At 38.2% G+C, this 16513-nt stretch overlaps 1 long non-coding RNA gene across 1 annotated transcript; it reads left to right on the top strand.

Annotated features, from left to right (window-relative positions):
• Positions 1-390: 390 nt before the first annotated feature.
• On the top strand, positions 391-3124 carry LOC122971498. Its single transcript, XR_006399487.1, has 3 exons — positions 391-557; positions 783-925; positions 2873-3124. It is a non-coding gene; the product is annotated as an uncharacterized LOC122971498 (long non-coding RNA).
• The last annotated feature ends 13389 nt before the right edge of the window (positions 3125-16513 follow it).

Genomic DNA, 16513 nt, shown 5'->3' with positions numbered 1-16513 from the left:
AATTATTTTATCCTCCATCTTTAAAGGTTAAACACATTCACATTACTCTGCCCACAAGTACAGTATTTGATCAGCCAATGCGGTTCTTTGCCGGATGATCTTGTGTTGTTTTTTTTGGCCAGAGCCCTCTATGTTGAGGCTCTTTTAAAATGAACAAGGGGATTGTGTTTTTTCATGCAGTGCTAATATCCGTCTGAGCACAGCTGAACTGTGGGATGTAAACCTGAATACATTCAATACACAGAAGAGAGCAAATGATGACTTTGTTTCCTACTGATACTTTTTTTTTTTACTTTACAACCTCATGCAGGTGTTTTCACTTATTTGACTAATTACATCTCCTCTCAGGATCGTGTGGGCACGTACCAGCAGTGTTTGTTTGACATTTTCTTCACTGTCCTGTTAGTTTTGTAACACCTGATAGGTTTGGAGAAATTACACCTTTTTATCATTCTTACTGGTACATGAACATACTGTAGATGACCTCATGTAACTCCCAGCATAGCTTCACCCAACTTTCACATCATGCAGAGGTGTAATTATCTAAAAACACCTGTGTGGGTTTAACAAATTGTGCTGCAAAGACAAGTCAAATTTATTTATAGAGCACATTAAAAAACAACAGGAGTTGACCAGAGTGCTTTACAGAAAAATGTAAAAATGCAGTTGAAGAATTAAAACAAATATAAGTAAATTGTAAAAGACAAAATTAACAATTTTAATATGCTACATAAAAAAATAGGTTCTATAAATGTGGCTCTTTTATTTTTGGGATTTAAAAGTGGTGATAGATGGGGAAGATCTGACGCTGAGGGGCGAACTGTTCCACAGTCTGGGAGCAGCGATGGAAAAAGCTGGAGACCGGGAACAGAGAGAAGTAGCTGACCGGAGGATCTGAGGTGTCTGGATGTAGAGTACGGAAAAGGTGAGTTGTCATTTGTTTGCAGTAATAGGTAATCACAAACATTAAGCTTTTGATTTAATATTTGTTGGTGCACCTTAAGAGAAGTTAGACTGAATCCTAGTGAAAAAGAGAGGCGCTTTTTTTCATATTCTGACAACTTTTTTCAACTTTAACTTCTCATTTTAGCGTCTATAAGTGAACTTCTGCCCTCACAGGTAATTGATTTCTGCCTCTGTCTACTGAAGTCTGACCTCCCGGGCAGCTTTGACTCAGAAAAATGTCTGTATGACTAAAACTCAAGTTTGCAGCAGGCAGATGCCGTGTCTGGTCTAATTCAGACCATTTATCACTCTGCAGCTTCACCTAAAAAGACAAACGATCTTCTAATTTATTTGTTTGGATTGGGAATGTCACTGGGACCACAAATCCTGCATTAATCTCCATTTTCATGACACACAAAGGAAGAAAATGTGAATTCATCATTTTCCTTTCAACCGTTATTAAGATTTTAAATGCATTTCTATTAGAAAATGATGTTGTCTGTCATTCGGCCTGCAGCAAATTGTTTTGTAAGAGAGAAATAAAGATGTTCTTTGAGAGAGCAATGTGGCTTTCAACAAAAATGCTGCAGTAAAACAGTTTGCTAATTTGCTTTTGGAAGGGAAAACATGTCAGTTTATTTCCTCAAGTCTGACTGATTAATCATTTCAGCAATAACTTGAACTGTGATTTATTTTTCTCAAAACTCTTTCTGGCTCATACTGAAACCTTTTGCATAGATTTTACATCAAAGGCAAAAAAAAACATATCACACAGCGGTATATACTTTACTGAACAAATGACCTCTTTACTTTTTCTGTCATAATGATACTTAAACTTCTGGTTTACCATTTGATCTCACCTGCTTCTAAGCTTCAGTGGTTCCTGACAAAGTCCTAAATTACTTATCGCCCCTTTAAACAGGAGTCATTCTCTTCTCATTTTAGTTTTGGAGAGGGTGGATGTAAATGTAGTTTGTGTGTGTGTGTGTGTGTGTGTGTGTGTGTTGGTTTTTTCGCTGTGTGCTGCGGTGAGAAACAGGTTGATGAGATCAGTGAGATTGAACCAAAAAATTGAGGGTTGTAAAACAAAATAATGAGCTGAAGCTCTGAGCCGGGTAATAATTCTCTGCGCGTTCACCACTACAAATGACCCCTTTCGTGTTTCACTTTATTTACATAAAAAATATTATTGATTATTGCAGCTTTAATCTCTTATTTTTTTTTAGTTGCTCTACATGCTTGTATTTAGTTTCAATAGTTATTAAATTAAATTAAATTGTACCACTTTAAATTGTACCCTGCAGTAGGCTTAGCACACTCATCCACTCGTTCATACACACACACACACACACACACAATAGCCGAGCCACTATGTGTTGTGCACCACCACTGCTCTAACCATGGGGAGCATGTCGGATTCAACATCTTCCTCAAGGACACTTCGACATGTAACATCTGTCCAGAAATGAACGATGAAGAATAACCCTCTGGCTAATTCTGCCTCATTTAATGTAAGTGAATATGCACGGTCAAATAAATCAATAAATATAACTTTTAACAAAGTATATTTCCCACAAGTATTGGTAGAAAGTGCTGAAAAACAATCTATTGATTACATTTCAGTACACGAAACACTAAAAAAATCACGAAATGTGTTCATTTTGTCTCGGCAGCGTGAAACTTTGAGTTGAGGATTATTTGTTCATATTTCTGGGACATTTGTGGCAGCACTGTTAACAAACTGTAATGAGGAAAAAAAAAAAAAAAAAGTCGCGTTTATTATATCAAAGCCCAGATGGTGCAGCTGTGTAGAAAATGTTATCAGAGGGTTGAAGCGCTGAGCCAACAGGCTACGGGCTGTGATCGTCTCTTTTTACAATCCAGCCACCTGCTTTAGTCGGTGTTTCTAATCCCACTTCTTTTTCAGACATTGAATTCCTCCTGAGCACATCAGGGTCAAATGATGGAATGAAGAGATGACTTGAACACTGTCAACACGCCAGGCCTTCTGCTGCTCCTCATCTCTTTTCCCGCAGCCTTTCCCACCAGTTCTCCCTTTGAACCCACTGCTCTCGTAAAGGTGATACCTCAGCCACCAGACACCAGACACTCTGAGGGAGGAACGACGGTGTCACTGGTGTTACACTGGTGTTACTATGATCTCTCTGTGAATCCACACACAAAGACATAAATATATAAAGTAGAAAATGACCTCTATTGTTACTATTATTTCAACACAGGCTGATGTCCCAGCATTTAAAATCCTATGCATCAATCAAAAAGCTCATATGTGCTCCATAAGAAATGAGATGCAGACGCCCGTCTGCAGCCTGTAAGAACCAGTTTTTATTTTCTGTGACTTATTCTTCCGAAGCTTTTAGCCTAATCTCATGGCTATATCAGCAGATAAAGTGGCTCCGTTGTCATGGAAATGGTTTTGTTGTTATGACATGGCCGTGTCCTTGAAGAGAGACTCATATGACCACCTGTTATCACGTAACTGAACTCATTTGATAATCCATCTCCAAGGCGACTTAGCACTCCACCTGCAACGAGATGTGACCGACCTGTTAATTGTACCAATGACTGCTACTGCTTTGTTGTTCCCCTCGCACTATAATGACCAGATAATATCCACATATACAGATGAAAACAAAAAATATTTTTTTCTGACTGAGCATATATCCATCTTTAGAAAGTGTGAGACTGAGCATGAAGTTGCAACATCTTAGCAGATAAATGGTACACATCAACAGAGATATCATTAAAGGGTTAGTTGAGGCAAATTACAGGAATGAAATGAAATCTGGTTAGTGGTGCTCACAGTATTAAAAACTTTTAGATTCAACAACAACATCTCATCTCACATGACAACAGTTTTCATGGAGACTTTTTTTTGGTAGAAACTGTTTAATTTTCTGTCAGTTTATCAATTAATCGACTTATTGAGCACTAGTTTTTTGGGTTTTTTTTACTGCATTAAACATCACACATGAAATTCCATTCACATCCGTTGTACAGAGGTGGAGACCAGGAATTTCAGAGGCAGAAACCTCCAAACCTGAGCAAATAAAAACCAAAACTACCCACATGGTTGCGAAAGGTCAGTGTGAAAATATGGAGGCGTATGAACTCAGGCAGCCCTGATTCAGGTCTGGATAGGGGACCGTTGTTTCTTTTTCTCCTTGTTTCCTGTCATCTGTCCATTATTTTAAATGCCTCTGCCAAAAAAAACCCCTTAAAACAAGAGTCTACAGCTATGCTACCAGCTCTCAAAGGCTTTACTTTGAGCTAAATGTTAACTTAGGCATTATCTGGGAACAATGAATGTCAGTCTGTCTTGTAGATGTTGAGATATTTCACAGGATAAGTGAACATTTGGAACTGCTGGAGGTGCAAGTTTTATGGCAGTCTATCCAGTATTTGCAGAGATATTTTCATCTGGACCAAAATGGTGGACTGACCGACTGACATCGTTTCTATGGGATCAAATCGAGGTCAAAACGACTTTGAGCTTGTAAAGTGATTTTCACAAATAATTCCAAAGATTGTAGCTGTAAATCAACCTTTTGGAGGACATTTGCTAACATCCTGAAGCTACATTAATGTTCAGTTCTGGCTACATAAAGCAGCCTTCCTGAACTTGAAAATATGCATTTGGACAACTGTGTTGCCATACAATAACAGCAAAATAACTGATAAACAACACATTAAATGTTTAGCATTATTATCTACAGCATCATCAAGTACAATTAAACCCACCTGGGTCGAGATGAGATTGAAATCTTCAAAATGCAGGGGAGATGAACACAACAGAACCATTTTCCCTCTGATTGGACAGCTTGACTCTATGTTTGACCAATCAGATTCAGCTGCATAAACAGGGTCAAGATTTGTACTCATAACTTCAGTGTCACACACAGCGTGGGAACTTTGAGCGCTTAGTTTCACATGCAGTTTTTCACCTGTAGTCAGTTGTAAACTAAAGCACTTTTTCACAGTATCTTTGTGTAACGTCACCACCGATACACTTTGTTCACAGATTTCATTCACACATTTTTATATTTTTACTATTACAAATATTTTCTACACATTCACAAACTTGAATTTCTCATGCAGATTTTTACAAAGGTTGATTTACAACTACAAACTTTTAATAATTTTTGAACACCACTTTCCAAGCTCAAATTCTTATTGACCCTGATTTGACCCCATAGCTATCGCTGGAGCTATCATTATGAATGATTAATAACGAGCTATAGACTTCCTTTATCTCTTGCCCTTGTATCAAGGACAAGAGGCAAATTACTCTTCATCAGTCCTTTAAATTTGTGTGTGTGTGTGTGTGTGTGTGTGTGTGTGTGTGTGTGTGTGTGTGTGTGTGTGTGCTCACTTTAAATGAATTTATCCTCAGGTCAAACCTAAGCACTAGAAGTTAAAACATGTTTCCATGGCAACATTATCACTTTAAAGGGTGCATGAGACAAATTACTTTTAACCAAAACTTTTGAAGAGAGAAAAAAAGAGTAACTTTGCTGCTTAGTGCATATTTAGGTATTATTTGAGGACAGTGAACCCTTGGTTAATGGGAAATTTTTGACTTCCCTTCAACTAATGAGTTTTTTCATTATTGTTTAATTGATTCTTTTAGTCTGTAAAATCTAAAAATTCCCATCACAAGTTCCCAGGTCAAAACCAATGTCTTCAAATTGCTTGTTTTAACTGACAAAAAGTCTAAAAAAAATACATAAAACAGAAAAAAAAACAGTTCACAAACACTATTCGAGAAACTGGTAAACCAAATGTTTGTTGTTTTCGCTTGATGGATGATATAAAACATTTGTCAATTTTCAGAATGGGAGTGGATTTTATATTTGGTAAATGGTAAATTGCTGCATTTATGTAACGCTTTTATCCAAAGTGCTTAACAATGTGTCTGCTGCTCATTCATGCACACTCACACAGTGATGGCGGCAAGCTGCCACGCCAGGCTGTGACTGAATGAATGAAAATTATAGCAAAAAAAGTGACTTTTTTATCATGACGTTGACAAACAAAACAGTATTTTTTAATGTGGATCAGTCATATCTGGCTGATACCAGATAAATAAGGGCAGTATACTGATTTCATGGATCAAAAAGGATCTTTGTTGCCCACAATGTGGATTTTTTTTTCTTTGACTTAACAATGCAGCCTTAAAAACAACACAATGAACTGAGGAGAGACATGATTTGCAGGAATACCGGTATATTAGAAAGACCAGTGGCTTGCAGACATACATACCACATACAATTACAATTAGCAGGAACAACTTGCTGTGTACATTTTTGATTATAAAAGGTTAAAGTGCAAAAGATTGAGAAGGATCACATACAATCTGGAAAGCTTTATTTTACATTCATGTTTTTCACATGGTTGAATTTGACTTCCCTATAATTTTACTAGCTATATTAACCGTTCTCTGCAGTTTCAGGGTTTGTTTTTGTTAACCACTCCAATCAACCAAGTGTGCAGCTTATTCAAACATTAGCAAGTCATTTGAAGACTGGTACAGCAGCATGTAATGATATCAAAGCCTGCAGCATGATGCAAAACACAATCTTGAGCAAATGCATTCAGTGTGTTTAATTTCCCCCTATGATTGCATTTTACTTTACATCCCTGTGACATTTGAAAGTTCCCACAACATACTGTTGCAAGAAAAAGATGAAAATCATCATCACAATCATCCATCAACCAGGTGCAAGATAACCTCACATAATCACCCGTTGGAGAAAATTGCTTACGATACTATATATTATCTAGCTGGAGAAGCATCACACTGCATCTTGATTATGACCATCAAAATCAAAAAGAAATAATCACACACAGCCGAGAGCTGTACATCAGCAATGATATGCTGCCAGCAGCAATCTACAGTGGTTGTTTCGGGTGTAATAATGGTGCGATTTTTAAAAAAAACGTAGTGTGTTTGTCGCAGCCAATCATGGTTATGATAACGAAAGCTTGTTTTCAGCCAGATGGGACGCAGTGGGATTGCAAAGTCGTTTCAACTTTCTTCTCAGAGTTAAATATCTCAGCAACTATTGATTGAAGATGAAAAGTCAGGGAAGCATCAAAATTATTAAAGGGGACATATTTTCTGTTATTTATATACTGTTATGTTGGATATCTACGTTAAACATGGTCAAAGTTCCAAAACTTGAGGTTAATGTATGAAGAAATGCTCCCTGCGAGTCAAAAGCCCATTTTTTTTATTGAGCCTGCTCTGAATGCTTTGATTCGCAACAGTTTTTCTACCTTGCGGACCAAGCTGACGTCAGATTGTCGCACATGCTCATTAAACAGCTGTCTGTTCAGTAGCCTTGGTTGCTAAGGTTGTTGCTAAGGTTTTTCCTTGTGTTTGTGATGTCTACTCTCATATTTCGGATCAGATTCCAGTTTGAACATGTTAGCTACAGTTTGTTTCTTAGTTCATTTAGGTAGCCTCCTGAGTGGCCGGAAGTCGGCCATGACGCAGCTATTGGAAGCTAACCAATCAGAACAAAATGGGCTCGTCAGGAGGGGCCTTAAAGCAAGACTATGTAGCATCTGCTGAGCAGCAGCAACAGCGGCCTCTGCTGCCACAAGTCAATCACTTGTTATTTTGTGTAACAATAATCAATATGTAACTATATTGTTATCAACAGAGCTAAGATACATACTAGCAGCTACCGGACTGTATTTTCCTCTGTGTGTGAAGATGATGTGGATTGTAACATAAGTCAGTCAGTATAACATTAGCTGTTAGCAACTACATTTAAGCACACAGATGCTGAGGGTTCAGATGTTGACCATCATGGAAATAAGATCAGGGCACCGCACTAAGAGCCCCACTGTGGCTGTTTCTGCGTGTACTCTTCCTCCCTGCAGTTTTTTATAACTGATCTGTTGAACAAATAGCTCCAAATATCCAAATCTTGTTTGGTTTTATTGAAGAATAGCGCCACTAATGATACTTACTCTGTTACAAACACATATAATTTCCTGTAAGTTCTTCACAATAAAAGCTCTCCCTTAGTTTGTCAGTGGAAAGTTTTTAATATAAAGCAGCAGAGGCAGGAACTAGAGTTACATCCAGGTAACTAATATTTCTCATGGGTGATCGTATCTGCTCAACCCAAGTTACATAGTGCATGAACAGGCATTCATGCAGAGAATGAAAGAAGCGCCATTCTCCCTTGTACAAGTCAGTGTACCATCAAAATGATACTGAAGCTGTTATTTTAAGGTAAAATAGGTGCATAATGTCACTTAGGATCTAAAACAGACTGTTTCAGAAAGAGGTTGAACTGAGGGGCTGTGTAAAGAGCTAGTTTAAGATGATTAAGCAGTTTTTTTAACTGTAAATTATGCAACAATATACCAGTAGAGCCCCAGAATATAAATATAGACCTGGAAATGTGCATAATTTGTCCCCTTTTAAAATTCATCCTGAGGGGAAAGTGAATGTCTGCACCAAATTTAATGGAAATCCATCTAATAGTTTTATTTCAGATAATTCAGTCATAAAGTTATCTGTCCATTTTCATCCATCCAACCATTTTTTCAGGTGTTTAATGAGAGTTACAGCATCAAACTGCAGGTAGCACTGCTGTAGACTGTTGACACCAATTACCTGTTTGAACCAAAGATGTTTCCAAGTAGTTCTTCTACTTTTGGTGAGGCAGCTTTTAGCTTCTATACTCCGAGCAGCTGAAAGCACTGATAACATTAAACTCAAAACCTCTTTAGCCTGGCTTTTGATTAATATTTTATGGACATTATTTTATTGAATCATTTATTTTATTCGTGTTGTTAAATTTTTTATTCCTTTTTATATATTCTATTTGTCACATGTTTTATCTGTTTCATCTAGTTCTTTTATTAAAAAAAACCCACTTTTATTGGTTTTATTAGTTTTTTGTTCTGTTGTTTTTACTGTTTATATTTGAACTGTCATGTGATTGGTCAATTCAAGGCACTTTGAATGGCAGTAACTTGTATTAAATGTGCTATACAAATAAAGATTGATTGATTGATAGAAAAGTATGGATAAAAGTCCTCCAAATTAAACGACCTATTCGGTCATTTGACCATGTGACTCTAGAACAACACATAGGAGCGTTTTCTAATCTAGCGGCCCTAACACCAGTAAATCAGCATCATTTGTCTGTGCTTTCTAAAACTGTTACAAATCACTGTTAAAAAATAATGATGTTTTATGATGAGACAAAACTGTGGTTCAGTCTGGTTATATTTAGTGCGCAAAAACCACTTGATTAGGTTTAAGGAAAGATCATAGTTTGGCTTAAAATGATCATTTTGTTAAGGTTAGAGAAACGTGTTTTGGGTTAAAGTTACTATGTCTTTAAAGTTAGGCCAGGGTTAGGGTTAGGGTTAAGGGACGATCGTAGTTATGGTGTTTAAAGAAACTGTTCCGACTCACAGTTGGAAATGGGAAATGAACAGAGTCTCTTGTGGTCCACTGTTGGGTTCATACCGCTATGTCCACCCCTCCTCCTCTGAATAAAGACATTTTTTGACATATATGTACGCGATACTGCTCCAGGTCATAATTACTGCAGCCACTAGATGGCACCTGTTGTAACAATATGTTGTTTTTGCACAACTGACATTACAAGCTAGTGTGTGTGTGTGTGTGTGTGTGTGTGTGTGTGTGTGTGTGTGTGTGTGTGTGTATGTTCTTCTTGAGAGGACAATCTTGAAATATGGGTCGCATTACATTACCTGGTTGGTCATCGACATGTTTATTCACCCACATATGTGCCTCAGGATCTTCTGCCGGGTGTGCTGTAGTTCGATCATCACCTCAGTTACCTCTCGCTGTCACAGAGGAATGTTATCGGTGTCAGTCACCAAGACAAATATCTGTAAAAAGAATTATAATATTGATACTGAAACAGTAATTTCATGTTTTATATGAAACACTTTGGAATACATACAAACACCCATCAACAATCTGCTAATTTCCCCTGTTGAAACATCATTACATTTCCTCCGGCCAAATGTCAATGTTCAGATCCTATCCTTCCAAATGTAATTCTCCAACCATCACATGGATTTGAGCAGCTTTCACATTGTCGGACACCTGAAGGTTGTCACATGCTGCCTGATGTACGTCACTTTCAATCACTTTCAATCACTGAATCACTCCTGCTGCTACCATCTATGCCATTTCAGTTTATTCTTGTGGAGCTTTGCTAGACTTCAGTGGCGTCTCAGCAGCTGCTCTTGTGTTGGTGTCTTTTTCTACAGGGCTGATGTGGATGAGAAGCTTAAAGCCTCTCATCTTCCTGATGAGAGTTTTCTGTAGATCCCACTTTTCCCCGTGGCTGAACGTGCTCGAGTACCTCCCCCTGTTTGGGAAATACACCCTCCGACATAGACAAGTAAGATTGCCCTTTCATCCTCACAAATCCCTCCCTGCGAAAATGTTTTTTCTGAGAATGTGTTTAAATAGCTTTCATCTCTGCGTGATTGCCTGCCTGTTTTCACACTTGGGCTGATTGAGGAGTTTTTCTGGAGAGTTTGGTTTGTTTGGACAAGTGTAAAAGTTGTCATTAAACTCAGGTCCAGTCCAGATAACTGTCAAATCATCAGTCTAGGATTCGCTTGACGCAAATTCTGATGCAGGTCGTATGGAGTCTTCACCAAACTTCTCCATACACTGGTAGTTTCTGCAAATCACAGAAACATTGAATATATACGTCTCAACACATGAAATACGTATCATATCAACATGTCTACCTGCTGAATAATGATGCTTTATGGTTTGACAACGCTGTGGTTAAGGTCTGGTTAGGTTTAGGCACAAAGACCACTTGGTTAGGGTTAGGGAAAGATCATGATTTGGGTTAAAATAAAAATAAAAAATAAAATAAAAACAGCTAATGTTTCACTAAAAACACCCGGTTTTCTTGCCAGAAAAACGGCTGCAAATGTCCTGACATCTCACTAAAAACACCCATCCGCTTTTGTCGGTTGAAACGGGAAGCAGACATTGGTTTCGAGGTGGTCTCGAACCGTACTCTCTGCTGACTGCCAACTTGCTGCCAACAAACTTACTAACCATCCAGTAGGGGTGTGCCCGAATACAAATACATTATTCAGCAAAGCACAAATAGTGGGTTTTATACGAATATTTGTTCCATACAAATATTTTAAAAATTAATTGTTTTAGAGAAGAAAAAAAAATCATGTCAAATACCAGTTCACAGGTCAATTATATCGTTGTCTCAGTCTATCTCCTCTGCTCCACTGTTACATCTATCAGGGGTAAGTCCCAAGGGACTCTCCATAACCTGTAGTTCCCCTTCTCCTTTCCACAAAGTTAGGTTGTAAAAAAATAGGCAATAAATGAAAAATGCAAAGCAATAATCACCTTTGAAGTTCTACTACATGTTACATGCTGTGCTGTCTCTGTGTTATGGGTGTATAAATAGGTAGAGGTCTGCCTGCAATGAGGTGATGAGTAAAGTTTTAGCTCAGTAGTCAGTGCAGTCATCCATGATCTGGGAGACCTCAGTTCGAGACCCAGTGTGGGGACCTCCTTTGTAAGGTAGTTTATTCATGAACACTTATTGTAAAACTTTAATTTTCTAAAATTAAAAGCATAATAAATACAAAAACAGGATTTTTAAGCCTCTTTCCACTTTAAGTCGAAGACAAATACAAACAATTTTGCTGCCTCAACAAATACAGATACAAATACAAATACTGGGATCTCTGCACATCCCCACCATCCACCGGTCCTCCTCCTCCTAATAGGAAAGATCAGCTCATATAGATCGCATGTTAACTACATCACTTTAGAAATGTTGAGATGATATGTATTTTGGAAATGTTGATATGGTACGTTTTGTAGAAATGTTGATGATATGCTACATATTTCATGTGTTGTAACGTAGATATTCAATGTTTCTGTGGTTTGCAGAAATGTAAACTGCCAATGTTTTATTCTGGCGACCAGGCTGTGTTTTGCTCATTGTAACTCCTGAGGGAAATATCTGACTCTTTAACTGCTAGAAGCTCCACTGTTTTCACCAGCTAGTTGTTAACTTTGTCTGTCTGCTGTTTGGTGTTGAGCAGTTGAACTACAGTGAGTTTTTAGACTGAAAACAGCTGCTTTCTGCTTCCAGAAATGATGCCATTGAGATGAGGTGAGTGTGGATTCCTCATCACAAAAGACTCATCACAGATTTTCAGATACACAAAGCCTTTAATTCATTGTTAATATAATAATATCGATTATACCTGCTTGAAAAGTGAAGCATCTCCAGTTCTCCACAGTTTGGAGGGATTCTTGTGCATGAAAACAAACCCACAGTGAGTGAACCCCCCTCCTCTCAAAGGAATGAAGAGACAGATGTGGGTACAGACCATAGACTGTATATAAAGATGGACGTAGTGAAGTGTGACATCATGGTTTAAAGCTCAGAGTTGCAGCTTATGGTTGGTGCCATCTTTGCTTTTCATCTTTTCTGCTATAAGTCTTCAAACCTTACTAACAGAGCAATATTTTTTTTTAATATACAATTTGCAGTTTACAATTTCAGTCCATTTTGCACTGAAAGAAAAAAATATTTACAATACAAATTGCTTGTATATATAATCACTTGTTCCTTCCACATTTACCTAAAACTATTTACATGTTATAAAATTCTGCCTCAATGTTCATAACTTAAGAAGACATCCTTGTAGATATTATGATAGAAATTATCAACTTCCTGTTGCATTGACTGGATAATCTCCTCATCCCTAAAGATTCTCTCAACTGTGAAGTCAGTGTTGGTATCTGTAATAAATTCAAACCACTGAAGTCAGTTTAAGGCCAGTTGGCCTTGAACCTAATAACAGTACTTGTGGCTCTTCTTAAGGCAGATTTGGCCTTTAAGTGTGATCAGGTTATTAACACTTTCAACATCGCAACTCAGCCAGCCCAAATGACTGTGTGTCTCTATTGGGTTGAAGACTTTATCATCAGGGCTGGCTCCAAGGTGAGATGTATTAAGGTGGATAATGATCCCACACTGTGTCACAGAGAAATCACAAAAATCTGAAGATTACCTCAGTATCTCAGATTTCAGATCCAACCCTCCTTTCCTATTCTTTCATGGTGCCTGTCTGAGGTGTTCCTGTCAGAATGCGGGCTGCCAAGGCGCTGGAGGAAGACTCCAGGGCATATTTCACATAATCTGCTGGCTGTAAGTCCAGGGTTTGCGTATCTGGGTCCACAGCTGGGATTCTGACTGCTGTCGGGTTTCTGCTTCAATAGCAGCAGAGATCTCCCGTAACACCTTTAGGCTCTCCAAGTGGCATTGTTGCTTTAGCTGGGCTTGAAATATATTGGAAATTTAAAGTTGTAACTGTCAACAGGCAACTGAGGAAACTCAGGGGACACCAGGGTGTTTAATAATTTCTCTACTTCAGGAGGGCACTGGCAAGAGACCACAGATCCAAATGGCACAACTCCAAATTTAGAGTCCACCAAATTAACATCCTCAAGCCTGCGCAGCAATTTGCATATCCTCGGTTGTGAAGGGATATCTTCCAGTTTCTCCTTGCTGGCCATTACATGAGGATCCAGAAAAGGCCCTGACTTAATTTTGATTTCATTATAATGTCACCCAACCTTTCACAATATAGCAGACACCCACATTTATCACCGTCCTGTACATATTTGTAATGCAAACTGTCTGAAATAACTCTCCCTTTAAAAGTGTTTAAGCTGCCTCAATCCCTGATACTAAAAATTCATTATAAATCGCCAAAGATAATAATATCTACTGGAAACCTACATAAAAACTGTGTTTCACTGTTATGTTTTTCTTTTAAAAATGCATTCAAATTGTACAGGTTGTGGGTCATTCAGACTTACCAGCATATGATCTGTACAGTGTGCACTTCACACCAGTTCTGACATTATTTTTTGTCCTTGCCACTGGTTTACACACCACCATGTCATCTGTAGCCTCTGGTGCAATTCTCTGTAATATAATAATGATAAACAATGAATTGACAAAAGTCTACTAGTCCAACAGCATCAAGTGTAACAAATATTAATATCTGATCTGTGTCTTAGTCCAGTGCCAGGTCTGCAGTGAGCTGGTGCATGACAGAAGCCCACCGTCTTGAAGCCCACCGTACTGTAGTGAGCAGTGAGGCACAGAAGTGCCACTATGTGATTGCATAGTGCTTTTCTAGCAAAGCAGGAACATGACTGTGGCACTTCAGCACCACAGGAACCTTTTCAGAATCAAATGTAACCTGTTCATAGAGACAAAACAAAAGAGTGTTGTTGCTGCACATTAAATTACATCTACAAAAAGAAATTATTAAAAATTACAGTTAAGAATTAAGTATATAAGCTTTGAACATTATTTTTATTTTGACTTATCACACAGAATCTTTCTTAGTCTGTATTCATTCTGCTTGAGCAGCTCACTTTTGTTTTTAAAGTTGTGTACAATGACATGACATCAGACTGAGAAACAGTGGGATACTGCAAAAGTCTGCATCCCAGCAAAACACAACAAAAAGAAAACTTAACTCTCTAATCATAAAGTTAGAGAATTATTCATCAAGAAACCTGCAGGTAACAAAGCCTCTTAATTTTTCTTCATTGACCTGTGACATCGCCCTCTCACTATCACCTCATCGTCAACGACATTCGGGACTGTGTTTCAATACAATGTTTGGGAGAAAAGGAGCAACATTAGCAGTTAATACATTACTGGTTTTATCTTACAATCCAGACTCTGGAGCTAACAGCAGTAATATAGAAAAGTGGCTGCAACAAGCGTTTGCGGTCTGTACTACAGTAACCTAATCAAAAATAAGACCAACACTTTGTATTTGCAAAACAGAAAATTAACAGATTGATAATATCAACAGCCATTATCCCCGCACCTTCGCTAACATAAGGGCTAGAAAAGACAAAAACACTTAACTTCATAATCCAACAGGTACTGTTCAATAAAGAATTTGTAGTCTTTATCAAGTTTTGGACATGCTCTATTCAATAGGCTATGTTATGTCGTTATGTTGTTGTGGGCTTTTTCTGTAATATTTCAGAATACAGTATTAAAATAGTATTAGTAAAAAGATGCTACTAGATGTTCTCAGACTTTTTCCCTGTTTGTTGAACTGGACTGAGTGAGAGAAGAACAGATGAGAGAGGTTGTAGATTGTATTAAGGGATTACTGCTGAGATACTGTTTTGCTACTCATTGACCCTCATAGAAACTAAGTAACGCTGGGATGACAGTATGGCAAATTGTCTTGTTACATGCAGCCTTTATATGCAAGTCAATCCACGTGACATTGTTTAATGTTTATGTCAACAGCAGTGTATGTTAGAGTTTTTTAAAGACAGTCTAAGGAGGGCAGTGTAATGTTGGGATGTGTTTGCTGTTTCTGCTCAGTGTGACTTGTGTATTTAAGTTATATTCATGTGTATGCTGGGTTTTTGGTTTGCCGTGTGTTTTTCCTCCTGTGTCCCCAGCCTGTTTTTCCCTCCACACCCGCCCTGCATCAGTCTTTTTAGCCCTGCCCTGCTCCCTGTGTCCTCCCCAGCCTATCAGCTCCTTTCTTGTTCTCCTGCTCCACCTACACCTCATCCCCATTTCAGTTTAGTTTGCATTTATGTCCTGATTCTCAGTTTAGTGTTGTTGGATCCTCTCTTCTGTCTGATTCTGTTTTGTTCCATTTTGCTGTGCCTACACGCCTGAATCTTCATTAAAGAGACATCCTTCAGTTCATAGCAGGGGCGCCTGATTCATTACGGAAGTGCGGGGGCCAAATGTTTCTGTTTTATAGTTGCAGCGTGATAACTTTCCAGAGTTGTGAATATTACCACTGTGAAGTGTTTTTTCTGATCAGCCTTTAAATGCAATAATCTGTTACTCCAACCGGACTGCTGGATCATATTTCATTGTCTCACTGACACTTTAAACAACACGCCTGCACCAACGCAGCCCCTTATTGTTCTACACAGGACTGTTTTTTCACCAGCACGACTTGCTGTTCACTTGTTCATTCAAAGTTTATTAATATTAAACTTGTCGCTCGTCCAAATTGCACCAAAAGAGCGTCTGTCTCCACAGTAGATCATTTGTTCAGTGTTTGATGGTTGTTCATTTGTGCTTTAGAATGTAACTGCCATGAAACAATCAGAAAATAACGTATTCCTGTCACTAGGAAGGGGGCAGTTAGTTGCTACAAGGTAAGGGGTTGAATGGGAGGTGGGATTGGAAGGGGGTAATCAGATCAATCATTAAACAGATCCAGGGGAATATTAGCAACACAGATAAATTGGAAAGTTTCACTTTCATTCAATCTTAGGGCACTTAACTCTCCCTACAAGTGCTCAAAGATTTTAGATTTCTTATGCAGAAAGAAGATAGATATTGCACCGTTGCAGGAAATATATCTTAAACCTAATGACATTTCCAGGGTTCAAAACCATTTTTATAAACCTGTTGTGGCATCAGGTAATGGTACTCATACAAAAGGACTAATGATATTG

This window comes from Thunnus albacares, chromosome 2, assembly GCF_914725855.1.
Source record: "Thunnus albacares chromosome 2, fThuAlb1.1, whole genome shotgun sequence".
Lineage (NCBI taxonomy): Eukaryota > Metazoa > Chordata > Actinopteri > Scombriformes > Scombridae > Thunnus > Thunnus albacares.
The sequence above is the reverse complement of the archived record's forward strand: the minus strand, read 5'-3'. Positions and strand labels throughout refer to the sequence as shown.